Raw genomic sequence first — 24,460 nt, forward strand, 5'->3', positions numbered from 1 at the left:
TCCTGACCCTTAAGAAGTGTGTGTTTAAAAACAGAAGCAAAATGTGTATAATGGCATATTGGCTTCAAAGTCCATTATAATTGAGTTCTGTATTAGGCAAGATATAGGCCAAATTGCTTTAACAAGACAACTCCAAATACAGTGACTTAATACAAGTGGAACTGTATTTCTCTTTCAAGAAGGTAGATGGCCTCAGACTGGAGGAGTTATCCTGACAGCCACAGGTTTACCTCTGGTTTCAAAGTAGCTGCTTCAGCACTTACCATCACATCTGTAATCCAAAGAGCCAGAAGGAGTAAGGGAACAAGGGAATCACTCGTGTATTTCTTCTAAACACAGGACCATAACGTGGAATACATTGCTTCTGCTCTCATCCCATTGGTCAGAACAATGTCGGGTGCAGACCTAAATGCACAAGTGGGTAGGAAATGCAGACTGGCTAATAAAACAGGAAAAGAAGCAGCCTGGGTAAAAACTAGAATTTTCTGCCACCCCTAGCTTCTGGTCCCTGGGACTCAAATTCAGGTGTTCTGACTCTTCGTATAGTGCCATTTAAGACATGAAACAGCAAGTTTAAAAAATGACTTGCCTTCTAACATAAACGAGCGAAATTGTTGCACTACACGTTCTTGTAAGAGATCCTGCAGGTAAGAATCTCAGCAAATCCTGTGATTCAGCTGGTCATTGCAAATTCTAGACAGAAATGACTTTGCTATTTGGTCACATTCTGTGCTTGGTCTTATCTGGCACAGGATGCTGGAGAGTTTTCTAGTTTTCTACATGGAAAAACCTAGTTTTTCCTCACTTAGAAATTACAAAGATAGTGGTAACTAACATCTATCTCCATAGTTGCAAACACAGTTACAGAGATTTTGTTTCACAACTCCATTATATGGGGTCAGAACCAGAATATATGTCCCAACATGTCATATATTCGTCAGTTATTATATATTATTAAGAAAAAAAAAAAAAAGATCAATGCCGTAGAGTCAGCCTGTGATATAGTGTCGAGGAAGGGAATCTTCTGTGCAATTTGTTTTCCATTAAGTTCTGGCCTGGTATGTGGCCTGTATTCCAGGAGTTATCAGCTCCCTACATTCTTAGTTCATTTCCCTGGCTCGGCCCCTCCCCCTTTCCTCAAGTCTTATCTTTTGAATATGAAAAGCTATATTCAGTGTTTAATGTATTCTTCTGAAAAACCTTTAAGGCCATCTTCAGAAACACAACCATTTCTTATTTAATAAACAATCGCTGTCTCATTAAATGTAAATTAGTTCTTTATCCTTAGCCGTATTTGTTGAATCTATTACTTACTGTGTTTACCAATTTTGTTTCCTTTGGCTGCAAAGCTTTCTGTAAACTACTCATAAATATAAAGTTGAAATGAAGGCACTTTCTCTCTGTTGAAGCACCTGCATTAGCAGCTTTGCACAACCCTCTCCTGCAAGGCTGATCTGTCTTCCCAGTACCCCTTGATGCTGACGGGCTCCCATTACCTGGAAATAGTTCTGGGGAGATCCTAGCTGCAGGAAGTCTGACCTGAGGCCTCTGCCCCACAGAAATGGAACTGCTCCCTTCCTGGTCCAGTGTCAGAGAAGTCAGAGCACTTGGTGCAAGGTGGAAAACGTGTGTTCTTTGAAAAGAATGAGGGCAACCAGTCTTTTACGGAGGAGAAAATGAGTTCTTTGTAGTAGTGGTAACATTTGGCACTTAGATTCACTGGGTTCTAACATGTCCAAGTTTCCTGGCTTATAGGGCACAGTGTAAGGCCCATCTGTTCCAGCAGGCTTTCCCTGATTAGATAGGATGCTTGGCAAACAGAGTCTCAGATAATGGATATTTGAATATTTTTGTAATTTCCATGCTTGTGCCTAACAGCTTAGCAGTTGGCCCTATGTTTAAAGAAAATGGATAATAATCATGACTAATGTGGTAATTTCCATTCAAAAATTTCAAATGGTGCTTAATTAAATCTTCCAATAACATTTGGAAGCAAAGGTTCACCCTGCCCATGTTATCCATGAAGCAAAGAGAGTGATAGGGTAGTGGAAGAAATCTTCAGGAGCTCCCTGTGGGAGACCAAAGCAGGCACAAAAGCTGTGACCACTCACTTAATTGCAGCCCCAAGAGAATTCTCCAGAACCCAGCCCTTTGCATGGCAGCAGGCTGCAACATCCCCTCGTCGTTGGCAGTAGGCTTCTTGCTGATTTCCAGGGTGTCTATGAGAATGGAGGACGGACCACCTCAGATTGAACTGCCTGATGGTTTGCTGACACAGTTCTAGAAGGCTGTCCTCCTGACCCTGTCCTGGTTAAGAGAAGACTCACTACTGTCTGGGTCATAGGGACGCCTGCTGGTCCACCAGCTGGGCTCATTCGGGGCTTGTCCTAGATTACAGAGATGCCCTTGTCAAAATCTGCCCCCAGTGGAGGTCTCTTGATTTTTCAAACTTTCACTATAACAGCTTTCCTAAACTCTACTTGGTAAATTCGAATGTCTAGAACCCTGTTACGAATCAAATCTGAGAATCTTAGTATTTGGAAAGGACTTTGACGCTTTCCAGATGGAACCCCTCATTTAAGGGATGAGAACCTGAGCACCAGGCCCACTATCCACCCAAAGGCTAAAGACTAGGCATGTTCATTTCAGTCATTTTCATCCCAGCTTGGCCTGGAACCTGGGTCTCCTGGCTTCCAGTCCAGTGACCTTTTGCTTCAGCATTACAAATGGATTTTTCCTCTGTTAAAATCTAAATCTATTTTTATTCCTTTCAGTTTCCGTTGGGAGACAGGCAGGAGGTGGAGTGATGGAACAATTTGTCGGTACCCTACTTATATTCATTCTTCCCATCACACAGGGACCATGGCTGCGTTGCTTCTCCCTCCCCGAATTCCTTTGGCCTTGCATTCTAACCTTGCCTCTTCACCTCCTTTTGTCTCATCTCCCCAACCTGCAAACTCAGGCAAACAGGATTTGCCCTTTACCCTCTAGGGATGTTTGAAGATTGATAACATGTCAGGAAAAAGACTGGATTTATTAAAATTTCACCATATCCTATTTAAACAGAAGAGCCCACAGAGAAAAGAAATTTGCAAATAACTTTTTCTTATATTGTTTTTTAAATTCATTTCTCCCTCTTATTGCTACTGTTTATTATTGTTGTTGTTATTGTTATTATTACTTGGGATTTACCATTCAAAGTCTTTTGTAAAGGTCTCGGCTGTTCCCAAGCAAGCCAGCCACGCACTGAAGCAGGACAGAGGGAAGGATGACACAGTGAGCCGGGCCTGGGGAACGACAGCCCTGTCATGCTGACTTATGATGGATGAGGGAAAAGTCTATTTCTCATCCGTAGTGGGGGAGGTGAAGTGTAAAGAAAGATGCACCAGGGGTCTCTGGGCGATTCATCTTGCAGTAGATAAACTCTCAGAAGCTGCAGAGTTTTGAGGGGAAGAGAGAAAGAATTGAAGAATCAAATTCATTATGTGAAGTATAATCTCACGAGGAAATATCAAAATATGTCAGCAGCACCCCGGATGGGAGGGTGGGGAGAGGGTGGGGAATTCACGGATGGTGTTTGTCAGCTGCTAAACCAGGCGTGGAGGCAGAGAGGCACTGGGTTCCACCGCTCTCCCCTGCAAACAGTCTTCCTACCCAGTGCTGGAGGGTATCAGGCAGATCCGGGGGCACTTCATGGTGGATGGGTGCAGAAGATCCAGGAGGCACTGTGGAGACCCCTTGAATGCCTCTCCCCCGTCTCAAATTCACCCCCACCCTCTTTCCGGATGTGTGTCTCACTTTTCAGCTCTTCAGAGACCAAAGTTAGAGGTCAGGTATAAATAATCCCATGACGAGTGTTCCATGGAACTCTCCCTTGTTGTCATGTTTTCCCCAAGCCACCCTCTCCCCGCTGTTCCTTTCCGAATTTTAGCAGAGCCCTACCTAGTCACTAGCCGCCTGAGTCTTGCAAATGAAAATTGATAGTTTGGGAAGCCTTTCTCTGCCACTTTAAACGTGCTTAGTAGACCGCAATTCTCTATCCTGCATATGCATTAAGGCGCCAGCCAGCTCCCCTGCTCCCACCTCTATAGACCAGGCACACACGCCCCCAACACCCCAGAGGGAAAAGCGGCAAAAGCTTCCCCAACTCTGGGCACGGGCAGCCTTTGCAATTTTCATCTCTGTCTCGTTTTTCATTCCCACAGTGACCTTGGGCAAATCACTTTCACCTCCCTGAGACTCAGTTTCCACATCTGGAAAGCTGAGATAATAGCAGGTAGCCTCCTGGGGGGATCCTGCAAGGCTTAATTAATTAATGTTTGGCAAAGCTTCCGAGACCTTTGCTTGAAAGAATCCGTGTGAGTGCAAATTATTATTATTATATCACTAGAGCCTTAACTCCAATTTTGTGGCGGAGGCTAATAATTTCTTTTCTAAGGAAAAAAAAATATTAATTTTAATTCCAAGTCATTTACCAGGTAGTGGGTAAAAAATTGGCCGTTTGTCAAGGACAGTGTTGTCTAGATGGAAGACTACAAGAAAATCTTCCTATGTTGCCATCTTTCCTGGTCATCCTCTCCTCTCCCCTGCCCCATCTCCTGACCCTGTTCTTTGTGCTCTCTCTCGGGGTCAAAGCGTTAGTTTGGGCGGGCTGGGGCAACACCTCTGCCCATTGTGCTTTTGGTTTCCCTGTGCCGTGGGGTCCTCGCCCCTGCACTAGGTTTCACTGACTGCCCTTTCCTGCAGCCAGCCTGCCAGCTCTGGACACTTTCTTTGGCTCAGCATAGAAACCAAATGCCAAGTATTTATAAGAAACAAGACTTCATTCAATATCCCTGAATTGATTTCAGATAACTGGGCACCCTCTCTATTAAAAGCATCAAACGAATTTACTGTGTCAGATGAACCACCTCCCTCAAGACAATGGACTGTGTGTTCCACAGGGATAAAAATCATGTCCGGCAGGCGTCGGTGGTCATTCCCCTCCCCACCTTCTTTCTCCTGTCCATGAGGCTTCATGCGCTGCCTGGCTCCCCCAGCTACGGTTCTCATCAGCTCCTCCAGGAAACCCCCAGGATTTCTCCTTTGCTGTTTCTCTCAAAACAGCCTACAATACTTATGTTGCTGCATTACTGAGGGGCAGACATGTTCCTACTCCCCCGGCTTTGCCCTGACCCTAGAACCTGAGGCTCCATGGAAAATCCCATTAGTCTGCTTTCCTCTAGGGACACTGTAATTGCATATTAGCTTCGGAGCCACGAGCAGACATTCGTGCAAGGCTTTCCCTCGGTACTTTCTGCTCCTTGAGTCTGCGCGTGCTTTTGGATTTCGAAGGTTGGTGTTCGTTCTGTTTTTCTGAGGAAACTGACTAACAAAAAAATAGCTTTTCACTTCTTCTTTCTTTCATTCTGTGCAGCTAGTCCGGATGTCACTGCCAACTCCCAACTTCTATACTCATTTTCCTTTCTGAGTCTTTCTTCCCACATTCCTCTTTCAAGAATATTTTTATCACATGCACGAGCACACATGCACGCGCATGCATGCGCGCATGCACACACACACACACACACACACACACACACTCCTTCTGTCACCTAAATCTTTCACTTTCTTCAGGACAGCTGCTGTATACGCGACCCAGGCCACAGCAACCTCACCTTTGCTGGGCTGTTAACACCTGTAACTTGTACACTTGCAGCGTGTGACGCTCTGGAATGTACATATCTACTCTGAGGCTTCTGTGCTCTCAAGTGACACAGACAGGACACGTGTGGTGAGAAGGACAATGAGTCTGAGTGACTGGGAATCTTCTGACTGCTGCACCGAGGTTGTTGTGAGGATTTCCAGCAGAATGACCTCTCCGCGGTTTTCTCATCAAAGTCCACCTCCAACCTCAAGAAACGCTACTCGTTTCCCAGCGGCATCATGTTCCATCTTTTGTGCCTTTCTTCATGCTTGTCTTTCTGCCTGAAGCAGCATTAACTCCATTTTCTGTCTGGAAGAAGTCACCCCATATTCTTGGCCCAGGTCAAGCTTCTCCTCAGTGACGTTCCTGGGTCTGCTCCATGCCCTCCTCCCACTCCTCAGATGGCTGGAGCCCGTTGCTTCCACCGGTGAGCCACCACAGTGCTCTGGGATTGATGTCATTGCTAGCATTCTCCATGCTGTATGGAAAAGTTTTGTTTTCATGGCTCCTTCCCTTTCTAGTCCAAAAGTATATTGAGATCAATGCCTGGCCCTTAATTGGTAGTCCATAAATATTTAATGAATGAACATGTGAGCCAGTAAGTACCTCTGTGTTCCACATTTTTTTAGAACAAAAATTAATCATACATTTGATTTATTTTGCATACGTGCTAAAAAAAAATCTGAGAAATCTGTATAGGGCCTTGAATCACATGGGAACTCTGCATATCACTTCTGATAAACGTGATCTAATGCATCTTGCAGAAGTCATCTGGTGTTACTCTGTTCCAGCAAAACCATAAGCACATTTTACTGACTGCTCTGTCAGTCGATATTCTCCAGGGAGAATCTTGGTCCCTATGCCCAGAAATCTACATACTCAGGAAGTCTTACCTCTCTTCTACCTTCAGTCTTATCAGCCTCCAGCTAGAAAACACTGTGTTGTAGAGGGGGTTGAGTAAGCTGTGTGTACACACCAAAACTGAAGTGGTTAGGCATGAAAATGCAGTGTCGATAGAAGATGATATTATTAGCAACCTGTTAAATGGGTTCCTGGTGTGTGCTTCTAACATTTCTCCCTTCAAGAGAAGCGCTCCACACCGCGTCTCATTTTGTGCAGTCAATACGATCCTGATAAGACCTATCACTGCACTTGTGGTGCTGGAAGAAATTAAACATTTAGGGGACTCCTCCAGCGCCACACTGATTGAGCTCAAACGATGCCGCTAAATTGACAGATGCATTTGTCTGTTCCTGCAAGTGAGCGAGTCTTCCCTGCAGAATGTATTACAAATTCCTTAACGGCAAGGAAATAAAAACAAATCAGAAACTGCTTTATTCTACCTTTGTGCTCCTTTCTCCAGGAGCCAGTCTTGGTGTGCCTGCTCACGGTGTGTGCACGCGTGCACACGTGAGTGTGCACATGTGAGTGTGTGCGTGTGCATGTGTGTGTCTTGGATGCAAGTGGGATGCGCCAGGAGAACCACACTGCTGCTCAGCTCATCACACACACAGTGTGAGTCTTGAGCTTTGCCAGGCTGACCTTCTTGCCTTGGCCATTCTGTTAATTGAGGCAACCGTGCCAACTCCTGAGATGTGTGGACAGTCCTGTCAGCGGGGGACAGCACCTTGCACCTCTCAGCCAGATGCAGGACAACTTTAAACCGATTAATAAAACTCTTAAAAGGATAATATTGTTGGGCAATGTGCTAAGGTTTCCTGTTCTTGCCTAGGTTGTATTTTTATTAAGCTGTAAGCTGTGTTTTTTAAAAAAAAGAGAGAGGGAGAAGAAGAAGCGAGAAAGAGACTTTTATAGCCTGCAGCCTCTTGTTTGCAGATTATTTTCCAAAGATGCTCAGTAGAATATCAATTGCCTGTGATTAGAAGTCCTACCAGGTACTACCTTGAATGGAGGAGGCTTTAGAAGTGAGAGCAGTCCCTCAGAGAAGCTACACATTTTAGATTTGGAAAAATGGCTCAGCTGAAGTTGTCTTCACAGTGGGGAGGGTAAGGCAGGGGTTTGGGGAGGATAGGGCCAAGCTGGCGCGAGGAGTAGGTTTGAAAGAAAGGCGTCATTCTCTGCTCTGGTCTGTCTCGGGAAGGAGCAGGCTGTGTCCTCCTTACCAGAGACGTGGTCTGGGGTGGGGACAGGAAAGGGACGGGTTGGGGTAGGGGTAGGGGTCTTAGGAAAAACCTGGAGTCTGGTCCCAGGCATTTCAAAGAATTCTGGCTCCAAAATCCTTAAGAAACTCTCATTGGAAGTGCTGATAAGACCTGACCTATAGTCCTTTCATTTAATGAATAATAAAATTTACCTTAACCTTTTTTTTTAAAAAAAAAGTCCTACGTGTTTTTACAAATGATGATAATTCTAAAAGCAAATGTGGTCCTACATTAGCTTGACTAGGTGAATGCTGAAGGGATGTGTGTTTCTGCTGCCAAACGACTTCGCAAAGATGCTTCCTGGATCCGTCCCATTCATCCATCAAAATGAGAATGCTGACACCACGGAGGAGAGATGGAACATCACCGAGGTCCCAGGGATCCAAATTCTTACAAATATGTGTAGTGACAGAGCTGTTACCATAGCACTTGGTCTGTGCTCAGTAACTACCATTGAACGAAGGCACTGATAGGCAACAATAATGCCTATTCTAGACATTTCATATTCGTGGAATCAGGCAGTATGTGGTCCTCTGTGTCTGGCTCCTTGAACTTAGCACCGCATTTTCAGGATTTGTCCATTTTGTAGCATGAGTCAGTGCGTCATGCGTCTTTCTCAGGTGTCCCCTGGTTTCCTACTGTCATTTACTGAAATTTCTTCTCACTTGAACCTAGGCATCAGGTTTTTCTCTTTTTCACTTTTCCAGCTCCACGAAAGCCAGGCCTTTGTGGCTCAGGCTCTGGGTTCACACTGCCAGCCTCAGAGCTGTTCTCTTGAGAATAAGCCAAGCTTCTCATGGGCTCGTGGTCCCTGGGCAGCACAGCCACAACCTGGAGCTTACCTTCCCGCTTGGGATTTTCCATTCATTAATTCTTGTATTCTTTGCAGAAGTCATTGGGTCTTTCTCATCCTTCCTTTCTCTCTGATCTTTTCTCCCAAGTCCCCCCCAGGGATCCTCTCACTGCAAAATACAAGGGATCTCCTGAAACTTCTTGGATCTAAACCTCTAAGGCTCTATTCTTCTGAATCAGCATTTTCCCCAAGTGCTCTAGGAAATTTTGAAGTGAGTGGCATGTTTTGACTCTCTCCTCGTCCACACCTTACCTAAGTTCCAGAAACCCTCTTTGTTCCTTGGCTCTATCCCTGGTCACCAACAGGCTTGCAGGGACAGGCCTGCTCATTTTCCACCCAGCTCAACACTTCCTACCCTTCCACCTTTGCTGTCCAAACCTCCAAGTTTCAGTTATTCATTCACTCCTCTCTCAAAGTTTTTCTTGTCCTTGAGACATGTGAGGTATGAGGCCAACAGAGATGAGCCACCTGTGGCCCCTGATCTCCAGGGGCTCACCCTGTTGATAGATCCAGGTGTGTGACTAGCTATGCCTTGATTTCCTGCATCTTTATATTGTGTGACATATATTGTGTGACTCTGAGCACAGATGGCCACAGCAATGAGCAGGACAGACATAAGTAAATACCCAAACAGAAATAAGTAAGATATCCTCCGAGTGTTAAGTGCAACAGACAAAAAAAACCAAGAAGGGTAAAGAGTGGAGAGGGTCTGGGACGAGCCTCCTCCTGCACATGAGCAGAACAGAAGAGATGACGTGGGGGCAGAGCCTGAAAGAGATAAGACCAAGTTCTGTGAAGACCTGTAGGAAGGCATCTATGTGAGAGGGGCAGGCAAGCCAAGGCCCACAGTGAGGTGTCAAGGACCCTGTGGGTGCTGGGGCACAGGCAGGAAGGTCCTAAACCATCTGACCTCATTTCTGATCTGGTGCCCCTGGTTTGCTTGAAGAAGAGTCTGTTTGCCTTAGATCCCAGTAGAATTCTTCTCTCCCATGCCACTGAGCCCCCGGCCTCACAGACCTTGAATGAGCACATCCCAGTGAAAACAATGTTGGCCTGAAGCAGGCCAGGGAAAAGCAACTGAAACAATTGATTGAGCAGACCCGGGTGCCGACTCAAATGTATTCAGACCCTTGGGTGTAAAAAGTGTGTGCGGGTGGGCAGATGACTAAGGCCGATAATGCCTGAAGAGAAGCGTGAACTGGACTTCTTGAAATTCTGGAAAAAAACAAGATGCTCTACATAAATCTTGAAAGAAATACATTTAAAACACATTTAAAGGAATGCCTTGGTAGGTCATGAATTTGTGGTGCCTTTGGCCCCCAGGATAAATTCTGGCTAAAATAATTATTTAAAAATGGTAACCGCTCAGTCAATATGTGGGGTTGCTTATAATGTGCCGAGCACAGCGGACCCAGAAACAAACAGGAGCAATGCAGTTCTTGCTCCCCCCAGAACATACAGGGCAACAGTGGACATGGGTCCTGAGTAAGTCAGTAGGACCCCATAATAGCAGGACATGGGGTGGGCAGGAATTCCTGGTCCTGCAAGTGACCAAGATGCTCTGTGCCCCCAATTATTGATGTTTGAAATAGAGGTATCAGTAGTGCCTCATCAGGCTGCTGTAAGAAGCGTCTCCAGTGATACCCCGCACACATTAGGCACTCAGTAAGTATTAACTACGGGGGCAGCAATTAGCCATAATTTTGACAAGTGTTGGGAATCGAGGTGTAACGAGAGTCCTTCCCTGGTTTCGGAGAGCCTCCTGATGAAATGACATTGCAGTCCCTCCAAGCACTGTACCTGATGATTTACATATATTAATATGAATCCAGAAAAGTCCTGCAGAGTAGGGATTTTGCCTGTTGCAATCTACCCAGGAAAAAACTGACACTTCTCAGGAAGTTTGAGCATCTTGCCCAAGGTCATCCAGCCTGAAACGGAACCAAATCCCACACAAAGCCAGACACATTCTTAGCATTTACTTCGGCAAAGAAGCAATTGTGGGAGGGAAGGTCCATAATTGGTTTCTGAGAAGAACCAAGATATTTGACATAACAGTGCCCTCCCACACCATGTCTCTTCGTACCATGGTCAGAGGAGAAGGCTGGACAGGAGAAACCATGCTGTGTCCTGGGGCCAATTCTGTTTGGTTTATGTTCTTGGTTAAAAAAATGCAAGGTAGAAAGACAATACATACATCAGAATGCACACAGACCAACACAAAGAGCCATACTCACGGCCCGGCTTGCAGGCGAGTGTGTGAATGTGTGTCCACTGACATGCAGACAGCCCAAGGCCATATGAAGAGCAGCCTCCCTCTTAGGGAGGCCAGCCAGACCCGATCAGAGGTGCCCTAACATATGCGACAGGCTGCTCCCGGGCTCACAGTAGGTACGGACCAGAACAAATGATCCCCACGACCCCCAGAGCAATAGGACAGGTTTGCCCCAAAAGAAAGCTCTCACCCATTGTTCTTCTCCAGAGGGATAAATACCAGAACCGAACTGCGTCCACTCCCCTTCCAACCCATCCTTCAAGTCTGGGCGTTCCCCTTTCCCCCATCCCTGCTTCCGTCCCTTTGTCTTCCTTTACCTGGCTGTGCTTTTTGATCTTCGGTGTGACAAATTTCTGCTGCCACTAATGTTCATGTACAGCATGTTTCTCTTTCCCTTTGGAGGACTGTGTGCTCAATGAAAGACTTCTCGGAGACGGCTCCCTGAATAGAAATACACGGGAGACAAACAAAGCGAGCAGCTCAGACATCCTCACCGAGGCTCAGGGAGTTTAAAAAGCCCCCGTCGTCCCAGAAATGAGGCTATTAAGGTGTGACATGATTCTCCCTTTCAGCCAAAGGCTTTTTAAACTGCTGTAGAGCCCAATCAAGAGAAGATGAAAACTTCAGTGTCTCAAGATATCCAACTCTCTTCTGCTGATGAAGGAGAACATGCCCGGATGCACACGGAATGAGAAACAGACTCCTGGCACCCAGTCAGCAACCTGGCTGAGAGCTCAGGGTCCCGGGCAGCCCAGGCAGCCACCTCCTGTCTGCCCACTTGCCATGCCCCCACAGACTCCAGAACCAGCATGAGGGGTGCAGAGGAAACCCAGGTCCTGCTAAAGATCTCAGTTAGAGCTGGTCAGGGGAACGCCACCCCACCTTTGCAGCCTCTTACTCCCAGAGCTCTCGGGGACCCTAAAAAGAACAGGGAGCAACAACCGGCTTGGTGATTTGCTGGAAAAGGACTTCAGCACCGCTGGTAAATCCCAACCTTCTGGCTAGCGCCCAGATGCTTTCTTAGCATTACTAGAAATAAAATTGGACCCGGGAGTGTCACCTTGGAAGCAGGAAAGCCAGGGTTTCAATCCTGTCTCTGCTAATTTCTCATTGCATCCCTGAGCTCCAACGTGCTCATTTGCAAAATTCCTGCCTTTCAAGACTGTGGAAAGGAACAGACGAAATGTTTTACACAAAGTGCCTCACGCTGGAAAGCCAATAGAAATTAGCTTTTGTGGTGTTTTCAGACGGTAAGAAAACGAAGGCAGGGACTCCCAGCCAGCAGGTTAGGGCTCAATTCAATTGAGAAAGTAGTCACTTCAGTTTCCTCCAATCTTTTGGTTTGAAACAGAATTTCCGCTGTTCTCAAAGTCTTGCTTGGTATATTAATACTCTTCCAGGATGGCCCAGGCCCCCTTCTTTCAAATCCGCTCCCTCTTCTAAGATTGCCAGGCAGAAGCCAGAAGGAAAATAGAGACTATTTTAGCCAACGGAAGTATCCTCTGTCTCATCAGCATTATCCTGTCCCTAAATCTCTCCTGACTACAGTAATACCCAAGAGCATTTTTTTTTTTTAAAAGAAAATACTGGGGATATTTTTCTTAAAGAATCAGAATCTAAAGACAGGCTACTTAATCATCTCTGGGATATTGGTGGTAAGAATGAGCTTACCCCTTCCTCTAGACTTTTTCTAAAGTGTCAGAGTATTTTCTGTGTGGGAACATTCAAATCCCCAGAGGTGTCTTCTTTAAGCCACCAGACATGGTAGGGTCATAGGAAATCACAGCAGATTCATACCAGCTTCGTGACAAAGGTTTGTGGGTTCTCTTCCCCCTTCTTTTTTAATGAAATTTTGTGTCTTACCCCTCACGGCTCTAGCACATGAGTGTTAGGGCCGAATTCAGATTTGGGGGTATGGGCAGCTAGGTAGAAGTACCTGGGTTAGGCAAATGTTGTATAAAGTGCTTGGGGAGACAGGTCTCGTTCTGCCTCTTGAAAACCAAGTGATGGTGAAATGCCGACTTTATTCTGGCTAGTTTATAGGTGTGCCACTGTGGTGGGGTCTTCACTGCATTGTCTGTTTCATGAAACACGAGTGAAAACAGTCCCCAAGTGTCTACACACTGTATTTTTTAAAGCCTCCTCGTGTCCACTACTGCCTTCTTTTAACATCCATGGGACAGACGATCATTCATAGTCTCCCCATGTTGCATAAACTGAGGCCTGAGTAGTTGGTGATATGTTTTGTTCAAGGTTATACAATGTGAGTGAGGGAACTTCAAAATCCATGTCTATGTATACCCCTTGGACCACATGGATAGATCCAAGCAATGCAACTGCGTGTGTGTGTGTGTGTGTATGTGTGTGTGTGAGAGAGAGAGAGACAGAGACAGAGACAGAGATAGAGAGTAGGTGTATGTGTGCACACACGTGCATACTTACATTCACGTACCAACTGCTAGGATCCCTTCCCGTGACAGATAATGTCCTGAATGAGAGAGAATAAGAAGGCAGAAGGAGAACATCAGGGTAGAAGGGAGAGGACTAGACTTCCTCTCCTTAATTTGCATTAAGAGTAGCTTCCTGGTCACCCAGCAATGGTCTCACAGCAGAGAAGAAGGGAAGAAGGCAAGTCTCTCTCCACTACCTAGGGCCTTTGGGCTATTTGAATAGCAGCAACCCGTACCAGTCACCAACCCCTCCCCAAAGAGATCCCTGCTTGCCCAGTGGCCTCCGTTCTCTCAGACTCAGAAGAGAACTCAGGCAGCATCAATACCAACCAATCTGTTCTTGGTGCAAGAACATGCTCTTCAGCAGGGTTTCCCAGAATGGTTTCCCAGACCACCAGTTCCTTGAGATGGCCCTTTAAATAAAAGGGGGGAAGAGAGCTCTACACTTCACTAGGTTATGAAACCTACATTCCTCTGCTAGATTCACAATGAACTTTGCCTACAAAGGCTCGAGAAAGACTGTAGCAAGGAAAACATTGTTAAATTAGGGCAAGACTACCGGGCTTTTATACAGACATGGTTTAAACAACTTCAGGAAATGGAATCCCACTATTACATTAAAAACTTTTTTTTTTTTTTTTTCCCCTAGAGTGTTCTTAAGGTATATATCTTTGGGTATATGGACATGTTTTCTTTTCCAGTTGAGATGTTTCTGGAACTTGAGAACAATATATGGTATTATTTATATCATAGTACACAACATACAAAGATGCTTAGTACTGCTCTTTTCAACCAGATGCATAAAAAATTGGAATAAAATAAAGTAGTACATTCTAACTTGGTAACATATTTAATGAAATAACCTTGTTTCATTAAAAAAATCACTATAACTTTTGGAGTTCCAACAATTGAATCAGGACCTACTTTTCTGTAACTCCCAGCCTGTTCCTCCTACCCTCACCTTATTTCCCTAATTCATTATAATAATGAATTATATAATATCAATAATAATGATGGTGATGATGATGATATAATGATCATGATGATGATGATGGCTTAACTTTTCCCTGTTCTGAAAGAGTCCAAAGTACAGGAAATTAGGGTTAGACCATCCCTTAGATCACATCTCTCTGTTAATAACTCACTTCCTTTCTCCAGTACCTTTACATTCTTGCTGTCTCCTGGTTCACTGGGTACTCTGTGGATTCCAACCAAATTATCTTAAGTGGCAAATGTACTCTAAAAGGAGGAGAAGTGTAATGCATCTTACATTACCAGGGTTAAAATTTCATTTCATTCCTTGTCTGATGCTATTCAGGACCGTTATCTTGCCTTGTGTTCAATAGACAATAGAAATAGACACGTCCACAGAAAGCCAGCCTTCGACATGATATCAAGAAGATGGGCTGGAAGCGGGGGAGCCATTGAGATTTGTGCTCCCTTCCCTCCTCTCTGTTCCTGCCAATTAGAGGAGGGGGGGAACCAGCCCGTGGACCATAAATAACAGCTGTACCACTGAAATCCCCCTGCTTCAGAGCATGGTTCTGTTCACATTGGCTACATATTCTACAGGCTTGCATTCCTTTCAACTATTCTCCAGCACAGTTGGAAAAAGACGAGAGAAAACAGCAGGATGTGGATATTTAAGGGGTCATTTTTCAAAAGAACCAGAATTAGTCTGTAACTAGACATGCTGACGGTAAAGCCTGCTTAGTACCTTCTCCCCTCCTATTACAGTGCCCCATTCCATAGTTCTTGGGGCTGTGGCCCAGACCTGCCTCCACCCATCGTCTGAGCTTTTGCCCTATCCTTCACCCCTAAGATTATCAAAGCCTACCTGTCTTTCTGCCCCGATCTTTCGATGTTCTCCTCTCAACTAGACACTTTGGAGAGGCTCTACTTCACAGAAAATCTGTACTGACTGACAAAGACGGCTTCTATTTAAATGTAAGACAATGCCTCACTCAGAAGAAAAAAAGATCATCTCTAACAGTGTATTCACATAGGAGAGCTCAGGGGAACAGCCACAGCTTCCAAGACCCCTCAAAGAATGGCCAATGGGCACCTGCTTGTGTCAGGATTGATAACAAGATGAGCCCTGATATAAATAATATCGTGCTTTTTCACAGCAGAGTCTCCAGAGCTGGGTTACGTGGATTTGAATCTTAGCTCTGCCAATTTCTTTCTGTGCCACCCTGGGGAAGTTCTTCATCTTCGTCTGCAAAATTGGGCATAATAATATCACCAACAGTACAGCCAATGTGAGATTAAAAGAGATAATCTTCGTAAACGCTCAGCCCAGTGGCTAGCTCATTGTCAACGCTCAAAAAATTAGATCTCAGTGCACAGATAATAATACCTCATGAGACCTAAAGGCAAATTTTGAGGACTTTTGGATCACTGGAACCTGAATTTGAATCTTGGTTCTTTTGATCACTGGCTGGGTGATTGTAAGCAACTCACTTAACTTCTTTTTAGTTAGCATCAGCTTCCTCATCGATAAACAGAAAAAAGTGCATCTCTCTCATTAGGATTGTTGTAAAGGCTGAAGAAATTTATGTGTTCGAAAACACCTTGTAGCTAGGAGGCATTCAATAAATGTTTGGGGATGGGAGAAACATCCGCTGAGCAGATCGCTCGGGAAAAAATGACAAGGGTTCTTTTGGGCATTTAGATGTGTACATTTCAATAATGGACTTGCTTAGTTGCTCTGTCCTAAGGCTATCTATCAACTCTGATAGCACTTCTGCGAGGCACAGAGCGAATGTGGATAATGGGGTCCTGATTTTATTAGCAAGGCGAGTGTCCTAAGCACCAGTCAATGTAGCATAATCAAGTTCAACTCTAGACAGACAGATTGCTTTCCTCCTTCCAAGCAATAGTTTTCCAATTGTAGTTTGCATCTCACTTTTTCAAGAAGGATCTAAAATAGAATGCTGTTATAATATACACAAAATGGTGGAGCTGCTTTGAAGGAAGGGGCTGGTGCCTGCTCCCTTTCTCCTTCAGCCTCTGCAGCAGCTTCTGGAGCACCTTGAAGAAAATCTAGGACTCTGCAAAAGACAGCTTAGAAACCAATGCCCTGAAGGTATGGGGTGTTCTTTAGACTCCTATAATGCACAGTGTGGATTAATAGTGATTTCCTACAGTCTTAGATTTATTAATATTAGGGCATGTCAAACAAACCTCATTTCCTACTCTGACAGTCTCTTCCAGGGAAATGTAGTAGACAGAGTGAATTGGTATTTCAGGAATATATTTTACAGGCCTTTTGGAATAGCTTTGTTGGAATGATGAAGAAATTTATGCTGGATATTAGCAAAATTAGGTATATTAGTAAGTGGATGAACACTATAGCCAACAGGTGCTGAACAACTAATTGATCAATGTCAGGCAGTGGGCTGCCAGGATACACGGGACATTGGCTCTGTCCTCTATCATTAAACGTTTCCATCAGCAACTTGGATGGAGACATAAAGATGACACTTATCAAATTTGCAGATGACATGATTGGGAGGAAAAGCAAATTTATCAGGTGATCGGATCCAGAAAGATCTTGTCGGGCTGCAGGAATGGCACAAATCTAAGATGATGGAATTTAACGGGGAAAATGCAATATCATATAATTAGGTTCAAAAAGCAAATTATTCAAATATAGGTTTATGTCATATCTCATGTTAGATTTAGGCATGCCCTAGCTAACTGCAGGAGGTAGGGGATCTTTAAGAGGGTCCTTTGGGTAGATCTGAGTAATGGAAAATGGGATTAGGGGAAAGGCCAATACATCAGGACAACTTATTTTCATGCTCCACAGAGTATGTCTATAGGAAAGGGTGGTGGGTGAGAACTGGCAACAATTCCAGACTGAGACAGTGGCAGAGAATCAGGTACATGAAGTAACTTTCACTCTCTGAAAGTACTCATCATTTGGCCTCAGGGTATGGTCTTTAAGGGACCAAGTTCTCGACTCCGACTAGATGGGCTTAATACTGTTCCTGCTATTTGCCACTTGTGTGCCACAGGCTTCTTAACTTCCCTGTGTCCCAATTCCTGCATCTATTAAGTGGAGGCATATTGCTAGCTCCCTACCTCCTAGGGTTCTGGTGCGGATGCAGTCTGATAATGCACATGGAGTATTTATGTTTTGACTGTCCTTTGCTAGGTGCACAGCTTGATGGAGGGAGGAGGGATTAGGGACATGATGTCTTTGGAGGGAAGTTTGGTAGCATTAGGCAGAACACCCTGGGCTGGAGATCTCAAGGCCTGGAAGCTTAGCAGCACAGTCACAGGAAGAAAGACAGGCTGCCAGTAACCACATCTGCATAACAAGGAGCACACTGGGTTTGGGGACTAAAATGGAGTTTAAGCAATCAAAAGAAATGCAAAGTCCAAATCAAGGTAATATTTGGTGGAGAGGACCAGGTATTGGGCTAATGTACTTTAAATCTCCTCTGCTTGAGATCAGGATTGATTATAGAGACAGAGGAGGGTGGAAAGTTTTGCTGACAGTTTCTGGTCTGAATCCTGCTCTGAGGAACAATGAAAAACATGGAGGCTGGGAATTAGGAAGAGGTTAATGGATTGAAGAAGAATTTCATTTTAGTAGAGTGAAAAACGAAGAGGAAAACCATGTACTGGTTTTACTAATTGTCAGTTTCTTAGCAAGTTACAAGAGTGAGATTCCTTCCCCCTTTCATATGACATAGAAGAAAAACATTTAGAAGTGATGCGTTACTATGAGTCAACCAGACATATTCGGAGTACCATGCTAATAACTGCACCACATTCAGAGGTCTGAAGTGGCCAGGATGGTCGAACAGCCTGTGTGTGCGTTGCATGAACAAAGGACGTTAGATCCTGCAGTGGTCCTTTGAGGGAACCAAAGCCATGTCCATACACAGGCATAAGACCTCTTCAAACATTTGCAAGGTTGTCTTGTGAAGGGCTGTCTTGGCTACTCCTGGCTCAATATGTTACTAAGGACCAGAGGACGGGAGCTCTAGGGTAAGACCTTTAACGCTTGAATCTAGAGTCAATAAAATGACAAAAGGGAAACCTTCACCTTGGAAAAGCATACTTCCTCAGGCTGGGCAAAGACAGAGAGGGCATGTCTGCACCGCTTGGAGAGTTGGACTAGATGCGGTCTTCACAATCTTTTCCCCAACATAGTGTTCAATGTTTTTATGAAAAATACTATGAGTCAGTTGAGTAAATCCTAGGGTTTTGGCTGAAGTTCCCGCGCGTCAGTGCAATCTTTGGAATGGCTGTGCTGGACCACATCTTGGCCTGCTGTCATTTGCAGAAGCAGCCGCTATGAAGCGAGCTGTAGTTCTACACCGAGCCAGGAGGTGGAGCCGGTCTCTAACATACCTGGAGGGCCCCACTGGGAGGGGGTGCCATGAAGTTGAGCCCTGGAGCTCTCTGTGTGGGTTGGCAGCCATAAAGGAATGTAAGAGCTAATCGGCCGCCATCTGTCTTCATTTTGCTAACCCCCTCTATTGGATGCCACAAACAGCTCACTTCCTATATTTATAAACATCCCCAATCAGTCATTTCTCTGCCCGCTGTCACATATTTGTGGCATTAATGCTGGCTGCTTTATCACAGATTGGACTTCATTTCAGGCATAACTCTCATATACTGTGGTTCTGAGGTCTTTATGGCCACATTACGGTATATGGCTGAGTTGTGATTACACATCAGCACTGTAAGGCCACAGACAGTGACTTGGCCCTCACCCACCCACCTGCCACCCCTACCCTCTGCGGGCGGCTGTAGATCACGCTATAGGCACAGGAAAATCGGGATCTATGAGCCAGAGAGAAAAAGAACAAAGGGCCAGGCACACTTCCACCAGGATTTGGGGTAGCCTAGGGTCTTCCATAAGACTGAGAGCTCATAGGACTGTGGCCTTTTGGCAGAGTGACCTGACAGATGGAAAAAGTTAATGGAAGGAAAAGAGAGGGGAGAAGGAGAAGTCTGTAACTGAACTGATCTTTCTCCAGAGCCCCTGGATCTCAGAGCTGACAATGGGGCCATAGATTTTCCTCATCTTATATCTGCATTCAGTAAAGTAAGTTAGCATTTCTTCTTACTCTCTGCATCCTGCTAGCCACATTCATCATATTATCTTTCTTATAGGAATTAAAGAATATATTTGTTTGTTTTATTGCATTTGGTCCCTTGTGGGTCGTGTGAATAGACCCTTGAAACCGCTGTCATAAGGGAAGCAGCAAAAATTCCCTCTTTTGTAAGTCATGGCAGCCATTAAGAGGATAGTAATAGAGTTGTACTTGGTCAGGAGAGAAACAGAAAATCCAGGGAGGCAATAAAATTTTAGAGAATAGTAGGGTTATTGCTAGAAGAGTGTATGATATTGGGAATGCCACATGTGTTTTCAAAGAAAATGCTTTTTCCTTCTGGAAAAATTCCAATTTTCAGTCTTTGGACCATGCTTTCCTCTTCCTATTCACAGACCCCTCCAAGGGGCTCTCTTTCCTTTGGTGGGTGGAGCCTGCTCATTTTTCTGGTGTTTCTGAAACTCTCCACAGACCTCCAGAGGTCTGCCCTAGCTGTCTGCTCAGGCTTCCATCCCCTCTGGCACCTCTTCACTGTGTCATTCCCCAAATGCCAATACTGTTCTTTCCCTTGTCCCCCAAAGAGGCTGGTCACATGGTGGTAGGAGAGGAGACTTATTTCAGAGACATCCGACATCACACTTCTAAAACCATCACTTACAGGCTCTCCCTGGGCCCTCGCTCTCCTGGTGGCCTTCCTCTTCTCCAGGGAGACAAATTAGCTGCCTTAAGCCATCTTAACTCACCAGAGATGTTGCTCTGCCCATAAAGAACACAGGCTTTGACATTATTGTGTAGAGCCTTTCCATCCTGATGCTCTCAAAATCCCGTTCTAGACTGGGCTCCTGTTCTTTTCTTGGGAGGGGGAAGGGTTCCAATTCTTAACTGAAAAATCAAAAAGCCGATTAAAGCATTTCCCACACCTCCCACTCCCACCCTCCATATCCCCTCCAAAAGAGCCAGTCTTACTCACCCCTAAAACGCAGAAAGTGCTGCTGCCGGAAAGTTCTACCTTTGAGAGGGTTTCCTAGGTTGGCGAAATCTGTTTTAAATGAACATCAAGAATAGCCTTGAGGAGGAAATATGGACTGAATCTCTACCAACTGGCACTAGCCAGCTTATGAGAAACGTGGAGAAAGAGTCCAGCTCCTCCGCCCGTCAGCCATGAGCACTAACTGTATGTAAATGAATCCCCTGGGCTTTTTTTAGAACCCTAGCAGTAGCTGCACTTCTATATTTACGGAAGATACTGCTAAAGTTAACTTAGCAGTTAAGCCATGCTTTGCAGTTAGGCTGCCTGCATTTTAAATCTGAGCTCCCCCCACTGACTTGTTTTGCTTTGTTTTTACTCTGGACAGGCCTTCATTTTATCATCTGAAAAAGAGCGTCATGTTTCCCTCAGAGGTGGTGGGAGGAACGATCAAATAATGCCTTCAAAGCACTTGGGACAGTTCTTGGTACAGAGTTAATAATTTACATATTGATAATATTCATGGTAATCAATGTCATGTTCCCCCCACCAGCCCCCACTTTTCTGTTGCGCAAATACCTCAAAAATCAAAAAGCTGTCCCTTCTCAGACTTCCTGAGCTTTCTGGTGACACCGCCGCCTCAGGCCTGAGCACCCGTGAGCTTTACTGTCTCCAGTTCCTGCCTGCTAATCCTTTGCTCTGTCAATCAAGGCCCGTGCTTCCTGCTAACCGGTTCTGAGGGATTCTGGTGGGAGGGACTTCCTTTCGGACAGTGGCTCCAGAGGAAGTTCTGTTGTCACAGGGGGGGGCACCCATCTCTCCTGCTCCCTTTGAGTACCCCGAAGGCATGACTAGCCTATTTCCATAGTGCTTGGGAAGCTGTGAGCAAAGCTGCTCTCAGACTTCTCAGTTCCAAAAGAACGGATTACGTTCTGCGGTTTTCCAACTGGATTCAGACCCCTAAGCTGAATACCATCCCGTTGGCCCTGGAGAGTAGAGAAGACAGTCTCTCCGCACTTTGAATTAATTTAACTCATTTCAGAGAAATTTGAAGCCTCATGATGGTACCCCTCCCACCCAACCTTCCCCTCCACCACACACACAATACATACTTCTCCTGATCTAATTCTTTAGCCCTCATGGCAAATAGATATTAAAATATTAAATCTGTCTTCGAGATCTTCTTCATAAAATATTAAGGGAAAATGTCTGTGTTAACAATGTTTTAACGTGAAATAATAAACAAACTGCTGTAATTGGACATTTTTCTTCTGAAGGTCATATGCTCCCACAAAAATCACCCTTGCAAATGTGCAATTCAGAAGAATGATCGCACCTTACACTCAGACACTGTGCTTTTCTGTGTTCAAAGAGCATTCTTTAAACATTAATTAGTTACTCCACCAAATATCCTAGGAGGGGTGGATTAATATCTGATTAATGCAGATATAGATGCAAAGAGAGAGCAAGGAGAGTCCTCCCTCTCTCATCACGCAACAATTCTGAGGCAGAAAATTTTAGCTAAAGCTTCGTGAATGGGCAGAAATAAGTCACAAGTGAGGCTAAGAAATCAAGGGTTCTTGATCCTAAATTTCTCAGGCATCTCTTCTATTCTTTGATTTGCATGAACCTCATAGATGAGCCCCTGAGAAATGATTTCATTTCCCCCCTTAAATCAGATATTCACTTGTGCAGAGAGAGCCTGGCTAGAGATTTCATAAGGAGGCTCTCCTCCCACTAATGAGATGGGGACTGCTTGCTTTTGAGGGCCCGTTTCAGTCACAAGGGATTTTTTTTTTCCTAAATGCTCAAAAAAGTAGGAGGAGGAGGTCTAGCAGAACACAAAATACAGAGGTCCATGACATCTTGCTGGATTCTGCTGCACTCTGACTTGTGCAGGCAAGAGCTCAGAGATTAACTGGCTGCAAACTCTCTTTCCTGACACCCGCCCTGAGTCACAAGTGTACATCCCTAGGTCCCTGCTCCGTGCTTTTCTTAAGGACTTATGATGTGCCCATCGCATAAAACCACTTGCAACCATTTCCAATAATTGCAGCATGAAAAGTGAGCTGATCAGCTTCCGACTTTTATGGCCGGCTACTAACCCAGCCAGCATTTTCTAATAATACTTTGCCTTTATATCCCAGGATCGCAGAGCAATTTACAAAGATTAATTAGAAGCTCCTTAGAACTCTCATCCTTGTTGGAGGCAGGGGTGGAAGCCCTGAGAGGGGACTTAAATTAGCCTCCCGAGAGAGTGGGGAGTGAGGATTCTAAGGAAGAGCTTGTCTGGTTCAAGCCCGGGCTGTATCTGAGAATAAAACCCCATGTCCCCATTAGTAGGCAATGGAGAAACAATGTGCCATCTGATATTTGGAAAGGATTCAATTAGGAGGAAGTAAGGAGGCCGTGTGTGTTTATTTTTTATTTCAAAAATGATGTAAATACCCAAATTTGTTACTATCCCCAGGGTCCTGGCAGAATGCCTCAGATATCTGTAATTTTGCAAAATTGCATTTTGTGTCACCCCTTCCTGGGCCATTTCACATTTTGCTCATCCCTGCCCCAAAGCCCACTGCCCCCGGCTCCCAGAGAGGTCAAGGGGAACGCCCGTGTGAATATGACCCTTTGATGTACAGCAGTACTGTGCAGAAGGCTGCCATCTCGGTACTCCCCCCCTCCAGTAAGCCACTGGGCCCAGCGCCTGGAGGACCGGCTTGGTAAAGAATAGGGAATGATGGCGGAGAAAGGGCTCTATCAGGCCATTGAGGAAGCACAGCTGTTGAGGGGCCAAGGGGAGGGGCCGGGGGAAAGCTGCAGTGACGTTCTGTTTTGTTCTTGCAACCAAGGCACAAATTAAGGCAAAATTAGAGACTTTCTTTGGGCAATTGGACGGATGGGAGGAGGAGGAAGATGGGGAAGCAGAGCTTTTAAGGACAGCAATTTGAGAACATCTGAGACAAATCTGTGGTTCTTTTTTTTTCTTTTCTTTCTTTTTCCTTTTTTTTCTTTTCTTTTTTTTTTTTTTTCTTTTTTTTTTCTTTTTTTTTTTTTTTTGGTGGATTAGTTAGTGACTTTCTTTTTGGATTCCGGAGAGGTTTCCCCCCCTTCCTTTCCCTTTTTGCACCATGCACATGTAAATGTGATTGAGAATTCTTTCGTCAGATCTGCTGTCTTGGCAGCCTTCCTGCCAGCTGGCCTGGCTGGGGGAACCCACGCTGGTGGCTGATTGCGACTGACAAGTTCTCCCAGGCTTTGGGGGAGGAAGTTTGGAAGACACTCCCAGGCCCTTGTTTGGGCTTTAGTGCCTGGAGGGAAGAAGGAGGGTAGAGGGGAGCTCCACACAGGCCTGAACCACTCTCTGCCCACGCAGGGTGCCAGGCCACCACCGCCATCTTGGTCCTTCTCCACAGGAACCACACAGTGACTGGTGGGGAACATATACCACTGTCATCAGTGCGACCATTGGTGTAGAATCCCTGATGGTCGAAGTCCAAGTCCATCTTAAAAGGCCATGTAGTCCACACTCCCTTCTTCCATCTCCAACTAAGGCATGTCATCAAAATGCCAAGATATAAGAAGTATAAAAACCCTGCTCCTCCAAAATGACTGTAGTTTATGGCCAGTCCTATCTTTTGCTTCTCTGTTTCAATTCATTCTCCTTATTTTCTCTCCTTTTCTCTATCCAGGCTGCAGGCCAGATTCATTTGTTGGTTTTGTGTTGTTTTTACTATCTTCCTTTCTTCTCCATGGCCTGACAAATTCTTAACTGATTACCAGGACCTAGCTCAAGGCTTGTATCCTCGAAGTTCTCTTTGGTAACTAATAGTTTATAAACTACTGAGCACAGAGCCTAGACAGTAACTGCTGTCTAAAAGGTCAGTGAGGAGGCACCTGAGTGGCTCAGTGGGTTGAGGGTCTGCTTTCAGTGAAGGTTATGATCTCAGGGTCCTGGGCTCCAGCCCTGCTCCATGGGAAGTCTGCTCC

The 24,460-nt window shown here is 45.1% G+C and overlaps 1 protein-coding gene and 1 long non-coding RNA gene across 14 annotated transcripts in view; one reads left to right on the forward strand and one right to left on the reverse strand.

Moving 5' to 3' along the window:
* Positions 1 to 21,154, reverse strand: part of LOC309840593 — a 46,391-nt gene extending 25,237 nt beyond the window's left edge. For 5 of the 9 annotated variants that reach the window (XR_014298681.1, XR_014298682.1, XR_014298683.1 and 2 more), the window contains exons 1-6: positions 21,053 to 21,154; positions 20,477 to 20,545; positions 13,419 to 13,464; positions 11,294 to 11,417; positions 3,193 to 3,433; positions 264 to 405 (exon numbers count right to left, since the gene is read on the reverse strand). This is a non-coding gene — a long non-coding RNA (uncharacterized lncRNA). Of the gene's footprint in view, positions 1 to 263; positions 406 to 3,192; positions 3,434 to 11,293; positions 11,418 to 13,418; positions 13,465 to 20,249; positions 20,389 to 20,476; positions 20,844 to 21,052 lie in introns of those variants that run through there. The other 4 variants (XR_014298686.1, XR_014298679.1, XR_014298680.1 and 1 more) reach the window with 4 other exon arrangements.
* Positions 1 to 24,460, forward strand: part of NTM (neurotrimin) — a 943,341-nt gene that overhangs the window by 176,516 nt on the left and 742,365 nt on the right. The gene's annotated exons all lie outside the window — the stretch shown is intronic.

Source organism: Mustela nivalis (assembly GCF_964662115.1).
Source record: "Mustela nivalis genome assembly, chromosome: 9".
In the NCBI taxonomy this organism is placed as follows: Eukaryota; Metazoa; Chordata; class Mammalia; order Carnivora; family Mustelidae; genus Mustela; species Mustela nivalis.